Raw genomic sequence first — 12,996 nt, 5'->3', positions numbered from 1 at the left:
CTCGATCAAAGAGAATCTTCACCTACCCATCCGAATGGTCAATGAGGGTCCTATTCTAGGGTCCCTCCTAGGTTAGTGATCGAAGATGAGGAAGAGGAATTTGCAGCACACGTCTGAATGGAACCTCCAAAAATGGATAGAGAAGGGAAAATCAGGGAGTAAATGGAAAAGTTAGAAAATATGTTTTGAACAGGGAAGAGTTTGAAAAGTCAAATAGTAGTTTCAGATGAAATGAGTTTCTTTTTTGGGGCAAGGATTCCCAAGAAATTCAAGTGACGGACTGACAAGTTTGATGGGTCAGGAGACCCCAAAGCTTATCTCAAAGTCTTCCTCAGCATCGCCAAGTCATGGCAGATTGCAGACAACCAGATGGGGTAAGCCTTCATGCTAACCCTATCGGGACCAACACTAAGGTGGCTCACACAGTTAGAGTCATCCCAAACTTAGAATTGGACCACAGTAGTGGAAGCCTTCATCAAGCAGTACTCATACAATACTATGGTGGATGTGAAACATCAGGAGCTTGAGATGTTGAGACAACAACCTAGAGAAGGATTCACCTCTTGACGAGGTTTAGAGATAAGGCTTCCAAGATGGTAGATCGGCCTTTGGTAGCTAAGCAAGTGGAGAAGCTGATAGAGAACTTGTCAAAGCCCTATTAAGATGTCCCCAACTATCAATATCTACAAACTTTTGTTGCCCTAATAGACACCGGTACACGTGTGGAAAACAAAATCCTAAGGGAAGCTCAGTATCAAGGATCGTCACCAGATGCAGGGAAGAACACCAGAGTTGGATGTGGAAAGAGTCTGAAAACTAACATGGTGAGTGCAGTTCAGCAGTCAGGCCTACCAGCCACTTCTTCACAGCCATTCATAATACAAGCAGATGCACCCTCTCAGAAGGCCCCTTGTCCAAAAAGGTAGTTTTTTGATTTGGGAATGCCCATGACAATAGTGTATGAGATGTTAAAGAAACAAGGATTGCTAGGGGCAGTGGCTCTAAGAGTAATCAGCAATCTTCCTCCAACTTGGTATAGGGATCATGAATATTGTGCTTACCATACTCAGAAAGGGCACACCACAGAAAGATGCATAGGTCTCCTACATGCGATCCAGGACTTGGTAGACAACAGGACCATTGAAGTCAAGGTCAAGCAATCTCCCAATGTCAACACCAATCCACTCCCTGGTCATATGAGCAATTAGATGAAGAATCCATAGAAAGTGACCCCATTGAACTCATTGTACCTAGAGCTCAGAAGAACCATATGAATGCCCACGCTTACAGGAAACTTATGAGTCAAAGGGCTGGAGTCATAAGGACTCCCAGAAGAAGAGAATCATCAGAAAAGGAATCAGAAGATCGGACTCTCGCCGTTCATCCTTCATCGTCAATAGAAGAATCTACTGTACCATATTACCAACCTCCACCATACCTTCCACCTTCACCATATTATCAGCCTCCGCCATATCATCAACCTTTCCCTCATCATCCTATCACCTCCATTCCTTATATCCCACATCTCACATTACATTATCTTCATACCATCCCGCTTCATATCCCTCATCACCCCATACCAATCCCAATCTCAATGTTCGATATATAACCTAAAAGAAGGATGGATGGGTACAATTGGAAGGATATGTTTGCACTACCAGATTCCCCAAAGATGACCTCATCAACAGGATCAGTGAATGCTTTAGGAGAAGACCAGGAGGGTAATCCCACTTCTCTAATTCAGCCCATTGTATCTTTAGAGGATAATCCAGAAGTAATTGAAGAAGTCACAAATGATCTCCTTAGGGTAGTAATAGCATTGTCAGTAGGAGAGCAGATCAAAGAGTACATCTCCCTAATTTGCCTAGGGAGTGACACAGAGGATGATGAGTCAAGATTGGTCCAACTTCGAGCCAGTGATGTCAAGACCAACCCTATAGAAATCTTTTGGTCCATACGCTCTAAATACTATGAATGTTTAGATGTTGGAGAATTTGATGGTCTAGAGGAATCTGATGAAGAACCAAGTGAGGGGGAAATCAGTGAAGAGGATGATGATGATGACGATGAGGACGAGAATGAAGATGAGAAGGATGGAGATGACTCTGATTCTCAAGAGGATGATGGGTATCCAGACTAGGATGACTACCAAGGGCCTTGGTACAATGCCAATGATGATGAGTCAGAATATTACTCACTAGACCACTATACATGTTTCTCAGTCTATGATATTGGTGGTGATGACCTAATAGCTAATCCGACAGGTGGCATTTACCCTTCCCTTTGCATGAGAGGAGATGATTCTTCATCGGATTCAGAAAGTGATGAAAGATCTGGAGAGCCGATGTAAGTTTATCTGAATGAACTGGAATCCGTATTAGAAATGGAAGAAAAGCTATGTGAAGTGTACTCCAATACATTGAAAATGGAGGAAGGAATGGAAGAAATTGACAACATAATAGGTGAAGTAAATATCGGTGATTTTTACTACCGTGAGCAGTTGAATGATCTAGAGTAAATAGTGCCAGAAGACACATTCGTAGAGGCAGTAGATGCTGCATTCCAATAGCTCTCCAATACAGTCAAAAAGTTACGAGCTAGGGCTGTGGACATTTGTGGAGGACCTCGACTTCCCACCCTAAGTAGGGAGGGCGAATCAGAAGAAGAGGATGATCCCATGGTAGGGATAATCACCATAACAAATAGTGATGATGAGATTGTTATCCCACAAAGATTATTATGAAGAAACCTGTCAACATTATGGAAACTAGAAGTCGGAGAGATTACAAGGGAAAGGCTCTAGTGGTGGAATAGTCAGGGACCCATGAGGCCAGAACTAGTAGCTTAAAGAAAGAACCAGAGAACCCAGTCTTAGCTCAACTAAAGAAGTCCTAGGCTAATATCTCAATTTGGGGATTGTTGATGGCATCCCCCACACACCGTGAAGTAGTTTTGAAGTCTCTCACCAATGTATAGGTGCTGATCGAGATAAATCCGACACATCTTGCACATATACTAGGGGCAACATATACGGTGCAATCCTTGATGTTCTCAGATTTAGAGCTTCCCAAAGGGGTCTAGCACAATCGAGCTCTCCACATCATGGTAGAATGTCTTGATAAGACCAGGAAGTTCAACTATGGGGTTTTGAATTAGATACAACTTTGCAACCATTGCTAAAGAAGTTCCAAAGGAGGAAGTCCTTGCTAACTATGAAGCCATATGGAGTCCGCCAGAGAATCAGATAATGAAGAATATGCAATATTTTCCTGGCATGGGACTAGGAAAATATCATCAAGGAGTTTCAAAGCAGCTTAGTTTGGCAGTGAACAAAGGAAAGAATGGTCTCGGGTACACTCCTCTGACCACCAAAGGGAAGAAAGTGCTGAGGATGACTAGGAGGATCTCTGTCTCTTACTACCCTACTCTCAATGGATATTTTGTAAAAGAATGAGAGGATTTTCCATTTTGTGGAAATGTGGAGCTATAGTTTGATGAAACTGCAGCAAAAATGCAACCAAGATTTGAAGTGTTTTTTCAAGATGAGTTCGACTGGGTGACTTCTGAAGTGGAACAACAGAAAATGCTAGTCAATGAAAGTGACCAAGATACTTGCATCACTAGGATAGCAGAAATTACACTGATTGAGACTGGGTCTTCCTCTGGTGATCTTACAACATTGATCCAATCTAAGGAGGCACCAAGTCCTCGAGTCCTCCTAAAAAGAGAATGGGAGAAGAAGATAAGGTTCACCTGGAGTCTGCCGCTTCCCATTGATGTGAAAGGCTACATTTTCTCCCTCTTACAAGAGCCAAAAGCCCAAGAGCTATATGAGCTCAATCATCATCCTTTCAAAGGAAGAAGTATACATGCAAAGCAAAGAAGAGCATAGAGAATCACCGTCTGTATGTACTGTACCCGAACCAACTACAACGAGAAGGCTCGTGAAGGCGGTCAAAGATGTGATGGAGGCACCGGGATGGCATCCATTAATAGGCTCGAAATGATGGACTTTATAGAAAAAGGATTGAGCAGTCTCCACCAATCTTTACCCCATAGAAAGTTTGGCTTCCCAGAGCACGAGATTGACCAACTGGTATTCATGAAGAAGCGGGCACCTATCCAGAAGAACCATTATGCCACTGAAGAAGTAGCACTAATTTTTCAGAAGGAGAAGAAGGCACTTTGCCACACCTCCTCATCCATCAAGGCACTGAACCACTCCTGAACTAAATAAGCATTGGAGAAAACTTCAAGTTTGCTCATGCTATTGAGTCAACCAGCCTGAATACCCTTGGAAAAAGCATCAAGCCAATTATCAAGTCTATAGTGGAGTTTGTTATTAATGATTTTGTGTCGGTCTCCCCTCTTAAGGAGAGTCCTGAGTCTTTGTATGTCGAGTTTGTTACTCCTTCTTTCATGAATGAAATTTCTAATTCTGAGAATGACTTGCTTCCTCTTTCTGATGATGATCTTAATAAATATCAAAAATTAATAAAACAATGCAAACCAAAGAAAGCCCAACCCATCCGTGAGGATATTCGGGTTATTAATCTAGGAACTAACCAATGCCTTCGACAGGTAAAAATTGGCACTACCCTTGATGACGAAGAAGCGGAACAGATGATTAGTCTTCTGAAGGAATTCACTGAGGTCTTTCCTTGGTCTTATGAGGATATGCTTGGTATCGACCCCAATATTGTGTAGCATCAATTGTCGACTTACCCCGGGGCGAAGCCGATAAAACAAAAGTTTCAAAGAATGCGACCAGAATGGAGTGAGAAGATCAAAGAGGAAGTTGTGAAGTAGTGGAATGCAGGATTTTTACAAGTTGTGAAGTACCCCCAATGGTTGGCCAGCATTGTACTAGTACCAAAGAAAGATGACAAGATACGAATGTGCGTGGACTTTTGAGATCTTAACAAAGTGAACCCCAAAGATCACTTTCCATTACCTCGCATTGATGTATTGGTGGATAATACGACAGGGCATGCTTTGTTATCATTTATGGATGGATTCTCGGGATACAACCAAATAAGCATACAACTCAAAGATTGTGAGAAGGCAGCCTTCACCACTCCATGGGAACCTATTGTTATAAGGTGATGCCTTTTGGACTAAAGAACACCGGTGCAACTTATCAGAGAGCAGCTACAACCATATTGCATAACATGATGAACAAAGATGTGGAAGTCTATGTGGATGATGTGATAGTAAATTCAAAAGATCGGTAGTGGCATATTCCCGCGCTAGGGCGTTTCTTTGGAAGAATCAAGAAGTATCAACTAAAGTTGAATCCTCAGAAGTGGATATTCGGGGCAACAACATGAAAGTTGTTAGGCTTCTTGGTAAGTAAAAGAGGCATTGAAGTTAACCCTCTCAAGATCAAGGCAGTTCATGAAATGCCCACACCTTGGACAGAGAAGCAAATACGAGGATTTCTGGGTCACATCCAGTATATTAGCAGATTCATAGCTCAGTTGACTACAATCTCTGAACCAATTTTTAAGTTGCTAAAGAAAGATCAGCCCACAGAATGGAATGAACAATGCTAATAAGCTTTTGACAAGATCAAGGGATACCTCATAAATCCACCAATATTGACATCACCGGTGGAAGGAGAACTGCTTCTGTTGTATCTATCTGTGGGAGAATATTCCATGGGCTCTTTATTGGCACAAAAGGATGTAGAAAAGGGAGTAGAGCATGCCTTATATTGCCTCAGTAAGAAGTTTTTAGAATATGAGACACGGTACACATCTTTGGAAAGAACCTGTGCTACGCTGATTTGGGCAACAAAAAGGTTACGACACTATATGGTTTCCTATCCGGTGTACTTGATCTCAAGGACGGATCCCATCAAATACCTCTTCGAGAAACCAGCCTTGACAGGAAGGATGGCCCATTAATTGCTTTTATTATCAGAATTTGACATCACCTATGTTACTTAGAAATCTATTAAGGCACAGGCCATAGCCTATCATTTGGCTGCCCACCCCACAAAGATGGAAGATCCTTGGATGATGCATTTTTCGATGAAGGAATCGCAGTGATAGAGGGAGAAGACACAATTAATGAATGATAGTTATTCTTTGATGGAGCATTCAATCAGAAGGGATATGGTGCGGGAATATTGCTTGTCACTCCTGATGGTCTTTATTTGCCTTCATCATTCCACCTCGATTTCCCTTGTACCAACAACGTTTCTGAATATGAAGCTTGTGATTTGGGGCTCGAAACTGCTTTGACTATTGGGGTGAAAAGGATCAAGGTTTACAGTGATTTATCCATCGTCATCTGCCAGACACAGGGAAAGTGGAAAAATAGAGATGAAAAGCTGAAGCCATAGCAAGAACATCTGAAAGAGGTGACTGGACACTTTGAGAAGATCTCGTTCGAATACTTCCAGAGGGATAACAACAGGTTTGTTGATGCCCTTGCAACCTTGGCTTCCATGGTGGAATACAACCCTATGGCTAGGGTCCGAACATTCTTGGTAGAACAAAGAACCAAACCCATTTATTAGAATTAGGTGAATTCTCTCACTGTGGATGGTCGATCTTGGTTTGCTCACATAGTGAATTTCATCAAGAAAAGAAAGTACCCGGTTGAAGTAACTGACAGAGAAAAGAAGTTTCTGAGAAGATATGCCACCCAGTTTATTCTTTAAGAGGATCTATTATACAAGAGATCCTATGAAGGAATACAGTTGTTGTGTATGGATGAAGAACAAGCTACAACCATTATGGAGGAAATTCATCAAGGACTTCGTGGACCCCACATGAATGCCAAGATGTTATCTAAGAAGATCCTCAGGCTGGGATATTACTGGAACACAATGGAAGCAAATTACGTGGAATATTTTAAGAAATGCCACAAGTGTTAAATATTTGCTAACATTATACATATCCCACCAATAGAGCTGCATTCACTCAATCCACCTTGGCCATTCTCTACTTGGGGCATTGACATCATTGGGAAGATCAACCCCAAAGCATCTAATGGTCACGAGTTCATCTTGGTTGCCATTGATTATTTCACCAAGTGGGTAGAAGCTTAGTCCTCTGCGGTCCTCACATCTGCTAAGGTGGAAAAATTCATCCAAGAGAATATCATTTCTCGATATGGAGTACATCAAGAATTGATATCAGATTAGGGATCTCATTTCTGGAGTAAGATCAATAAAATCTGCACAAAGTTTAGTATCAGAAGGCACCGCTCTACCACTTATAGGCCGTAAACTAATGGGGCAGTGGAAGCACCCAATAAGAACATCAAAGACACCCTGCAGAAAATGGCAGAAACACACAAGAATTGGGCTGACAAGTTACCCCTTGCCTTATAGCCATATTAGACTTCTGTCCGATCCTCGACAGGGGCAACCCCTTTCTATTTGGTATATGGGGTTGAGTTGGTTCTACCCGTAGAGATCTTGATACCATCCCTAAGGGTGTTTCTTGATAGTTAGCTACCTGAAGGAGAGTGGGTGAAGGCTAGACATGACGAGCTCAATTTTCTCGATGAAAGGCATATGAAAGCCATGGATAATCTAAAGAAATTCCAATTGAAAATGGCTAGGGCCTTTAACAAGAATGTGAAGCCCTACACATAGAGGTGGGTGAACTTGTTCTTCAAGAACAAAGAGCCCCAAATCATGACCCAAGAGGAAAATTTAGGCCCAATTGGAGTGGCCCATTCATTGTCAAAGAAATTCTATCAAGCAAAGCTGTAAAACTCATAGACCACAACGACAAAGAAATACCCGGACTGATCAACATAGATAAACTCAAGAAATATTATGTCTAAAAGGTGAAGAGCCTGAACTACGTCAGACCTGATTCCTTTCGAGAGATACGAAGGCAACTTGACTTGTGTAAGTGCGGTCTCAACCATCTAAAGGCAATAAATTGGTTCCTCGATTAATAACCAAAGTATCTTAAAAGATCATCAGAGTTTTTGTCCCCCAAGAATCGCCACTTGGCATGATAGGCCATTAGGTATCTGTCATCCACCCATTGGCCCGTCACTTCTTATCCAAGATTCCATTCCCCAAGAATCACCATTTGGCATGAAAAGCCATTAGGTATCTGTCATCCACCCATTGGTCCATCAACTCGTATCCAGGATTTCACCCCTAAAAGAAAATTTCCGCCCTGCATCAATTTATCAAGGCCAGTTTATTCCCCACCCTCGATCAGTCAAAGTAAAAAAAAAGAGCTTGATGAAACAATGGCAAAGGCTTGTTTGAGTCATTAGCTAATGAGTAATGCTTTCATAAATCATCATATCTCTTTATTTGTGACAATTTTAAGAAAATTTAAGGCTCGTTGGATGAGACGTTGAGGAAATGGACCTTAAATATAAGGATGAGGGCACCAGGATTGTTGGAATCCATGAATGTGTCATTTCTTGGCTAGATTGGATGTGTGAAGCTACATCACCAATTACTCCTGTAGGTGCCTCAGCACTAGGATGCCAACCTGCATATATTTCGATTTGTATTAGTAGAGATCTACCTGACTCTCGAATAATTCCAGGTTTGTATGTTATCTCCACCTAAAGGCCATTTGTTCCAACCATCTTTAAAGAAAGATTACCCACAGAAAATTCAGGACTTCTTCGGATGGAGAAAAGAGGAAGTGAAGCAATTTATTAGGTATAGAAAGATCGACATTCTGAAGGTGGCCCAGATCTTCATTCAATATCTAGCAATGGGAGGAGTCCATCAACAGAGATCACGGGATGCTTATTTACTTTGTATGATAGCTCATTATTTTCTCCGCACTCCCGGACGTGGTGCACCATCCATTTTGATTGAGGTAGTAAAACAGTTGAAGAAGGGAGGTGACATCATCCTTATAGCGCTTGCAGAAACACTCAAGGGATTGAATGATATGAGCTATGGCCACAAATTCTGACTAGATCATTATCAAGGGAGTCTTACTATTTTTCAGATTTGGCTCCTCTAGAAACTAAAATTAACCGAGCCATTAAAAAGAGGCCCACTCAGAGCTCTTTGCTACCAGGATAAGAGGGAAGTTCCAGGATTCAACCTTATAATTAATTGGGAAAAGTACCTCCAGGAAAGGACTGTGCAAGATATTACATGGAGGTGCCCAGGGAGGCCACAAGAAGATTTTTTGATGAAGAACCCCTGGCTATAATTATGTCAGGTTGATGGGATTGACTCACACATCCTTTTATTTGCCTACATACATTAACCAACAATATGGACTCGAGGTGATGGACCCAGAGGAGCTAGTAAATTTTCACCCGCCTTAAGAATTGTCTCCCCACCTTGTTACTCACCTATCCTCTCTGTGATAGGAAGATTGCTCATCTTTTTATGTAATTCAGTTGGTAATAGAATGTGGAAGAATTTGGATTCTCGAGTTATCCTGATTATTTTAATTATCACTTGAGTTATGGAATTGATTATGCCTAAACATTGCAAACAAATAAAAAACAAAAAGAAAAGTTTTTCTTTGTAACAAAGTTAAGTTTTCATTCATAAGATGCTAAAATAAAATGATGATCAAACAAGGGGGGGGGAAAGAAAAAGGAAAATATACATGTGTTTGTGTTTACAGGAAATACAGGAACAAATCCCTATAGGCCAAAATTCATCATCTGAACCATACTTTAAATCATCCCCATGGCATACCAAGGAACCCACGGATGCTAATCCAGTTTGCTCCAGCTTCTGTGTCATATCCTGAATCAGTTCATCCCGTTGTGCAATTTCCTGCTCGTGGGAATCAACTTAGCTCTCCAAGGAGGCAATCCTCCCATCCTAAGGAATATAGGAAAGGATCAAGAAGAAGAATAATGAAAGAAGAAGGACAAAAGGAAAAAGGGGGAAAGTATGAAATACCTTGGCAACAACTATCTCGCACAAGCCATAATGCATCCTTTTGATCTTAGAATAGATCTCCGGAGACACCTGAGAAAGAGTATATCAGCCAAAGGAAGTCAAGAGTCAATGGAAGGATGATAAAATGCTCACATAGTCATAAGGATCGGGCAGCCCAAGGGAAGCATCTACATATGTCTTCCACTTTGGAAGATGAGGGAGACTGGGGTTGGCCACATTGGGATAGTTCCAAGCAAGGAACCCACATAAGGGGTGTTAGCAACTCTGAGAAAACCACCTGCACTGGTAGAGGGTCCCACTTGTGAAGTATCAACAACACCGGCATGCGGCCGAACAGTAGAAGGATCTATACGTCGCACTCTCCCCTAAAAGAACATCAGTCAAAATCAAAATAAGAAAGAATTTGAAGGAAATACTCAAGAAAGGGCAACATACCACTGGACCATCAGGACCAAGAGGGGTGCATACTGTCTCCTCCTCCAGGAAGACTCTATAGTCCCTATCCTAGTCAAGAAATGAGTATCCCATACTCCATCAGCTGAAAGCTTCATCTCCTCTGATGGGATGATCTCTAGGCAGTGCATAGTGGGTGGAGGAAGACCGGGAGAGGGACGCGACTCGATATCCGACCACTAGGGTACTACTCTCTCTCCCAAATACCAGACATGGCCCCAAATGCCCCAGAAAAGGACTCGGTTCTCAAATAAGTGTTTGGCCAATGCGAATCCTTCAGAAACTAGAGATACGTGATAATGGAATGGTCTCTAGGTGACCTACAAATCCAAGGAAAGTAAGTACATCATGAGATAAAAAGAAATTCAGTGTCAAATGTGGCATAGCTCAGTGAGATCATTCAAAAGAGAACGAGCAGTGGTCCCCGGAGGATGGCGTCGAGCCCGGATCACCTGATTGTCCCCCCACCTCGTGGCTATAGGGAAGAAGAATGCCTAAGGGTCCCTCAGTCTAGGAGCTATGGTCTCCAAGTGCTCAAAGCACCAGAGCTATTTCAAGAGATTAAAGTAAGAAAGTGCAATCCAAATGAATGAAAGGAAATGGGTACAAGAAGGAAAATTACCTGGAGGATGAAGCCCACTTCCTTGAGGCCCCTGTCTCCATATGACAGTAGGTCTAGGGTCCGCAGGAGATATGCATAGGCAGCCCCACCCAGTCCCAAGAATCTACTGTACGAAGATCTCAGAGGAAGAACACCAAGCGGATATCTACTACCCCTCGGAGGTCACTGAAAAGGAACTGACCCACAGTAAATAGCAAGAAAGAACAAGCTACCTGTGACATGTTGCTTGGGTTCTCCCCCAGGCTAAATTTCTACCATCGGGCACTAATCTCCCCTAGATGGAGGTGTGTCTGGCCAGCCACAATGGTTATGCTTGTCAAGTTTGCAAACTCCCTAATAGTCGGAATCCTAGGTAGGGTCATGGGTCTACCCCCAAATGGAATGCCTGTAAAGGCATAGAAGCATAGGGGCATGATGGTGATCTCACCAATAGGGAGATGAAAAGAATGAGTACTCGGCCACCACCACTCCATCAGGGCCCCCACCGGTGCTAGATTGAACTTTTGGATCTCTACAAGGGCTAGTCAACACACGTATAATGTATCAACTACCTCCTTCACTCTACGAGGAAGCACCGTATGCTATGACTGAACCATGTTTGGATGGCCATACAAGGCCAAGGTAGGTGGTTCCCTCCCCTCATGCTAATGGAAATAAAAAATATATATATATAAAAAAAAAAACAAAACAATAATAAAAGATGATCAAAATAATGAATACAATGTAAAGACTTACCCAGGAACCCCATACGGAGTTGTAGATGTGATTCCGACTATTATAAAGAGTCTGCCCAGAGTACCAATCGGCTAGTCCCTCATCCCTATGGGAAGAACTGCTACAACTCTCAAGCTGGACTTCTCCCAAAGTCTTTCTCTTTCTCCTTTCAGCCATATTTTCAAAAATAAAAAAAAGCCCCAAGAAGTTTTCCAATTTACAAGAAGCCCCAGAAAGTTTTCCAATTTGTAAGAAACCCCAGAAAGTTTTTCAATTTACATAAAAGCCCACAAGAATATCAAATTCTCTAAATGACTCCTCCCTTAAGAACAATATGAAGATCTTCAAGATCTTCAAGAGTAAGATGAAGATTTTCAAGAACAAGATGAAAGACTTCAAGAACAAGAAGGAGAACTTCAAGAAAAACCTGAGGGCTCCAGAAATTCAAAACCCACTCACTTCACTGAGAAAAGTTAGAATGAAGAATGGACAAGGAAGGGGAACCATTTTATAGGAAAAAATTCATTTTTCAAAAAAAAAAAAAAATTGAGATTCCAAATCCAAGGTGCAAATCAAAGTTTCTTACTACCAAATACTAAATTCAAAATTATTTTGATGGTAGTTGCAAATTATATCACATGGGAAGTAAAAATTCAAAGGAAAGGTAGAAATTTATGTGGTATGTGGAAATTATATCACATGAAAAAGAGGAAAGTAAAGGTCAAAATTTTATTGGTCAAAATTTAAGATTAAAAAGCAAGATTCCAAATCAAAAGCAAAGAGCAAGATTCCAAATCAAGAAGAGAAACAATTGCATTTACCCTGCCCCTAGTAGCCCAATTTCATTGACCCGACCCCAGGTGGCCCAATTTCATTGACCCAGCCTTGAGTGGCCTAATGTCATTAAGTCAGCCCCAGATGGCCCAATTGCATTTACCCGGTCCCAAGAGGCCCTTTCTCTTTGTATCGGCTCCTAGTGACCCGATCTCATAGACCAAATCCCTAGGACTGGTGGATGGAAGTCCAGCCTAGGAAGAACATTTTTCATGTACTAACATCTTCTGTAGGGAGGGCTCAAATATCTGTAAATGATGGACAAAACCCTAGGACTAGCAGATGGAAGTCCAGCCTAGGAAGAACATTTTTCATGTACAAACATCTTCTGTAGGGAGAGCTCAAATCCCTGCAAATGATGGACAAAACCCTAGGACTGGCAGATGGAAGTCCAGCCTAAGAAGAACATTCTTCATGTACTAACATTTTCTATAGGGAGGGCTCAAATCTTTGTAAAACGTTAGTTCAACATCTTCTAACAGGATTGGAAGAGCAGAAA

The sequence above is a fragment of the Macadamia integrifolia genome, chromosome 11 (assembly GCF_013358625.1).
Source record: "Macadamia integrifolia cultivar HAES 741 chromosome 11, SCU_Mint_v3, whole genome shotgun sequence".
In the NCBI taxonomy this organism is placed as follows: Eukaryota; Viridiplantae; Streptophyta; class Magnoliopsida; order Proteales; family Proteaceae; genus Macadamia; species Macadamia integrifolia.
This window is presented reverse-complemented; position numbering follows the sequence as displayed.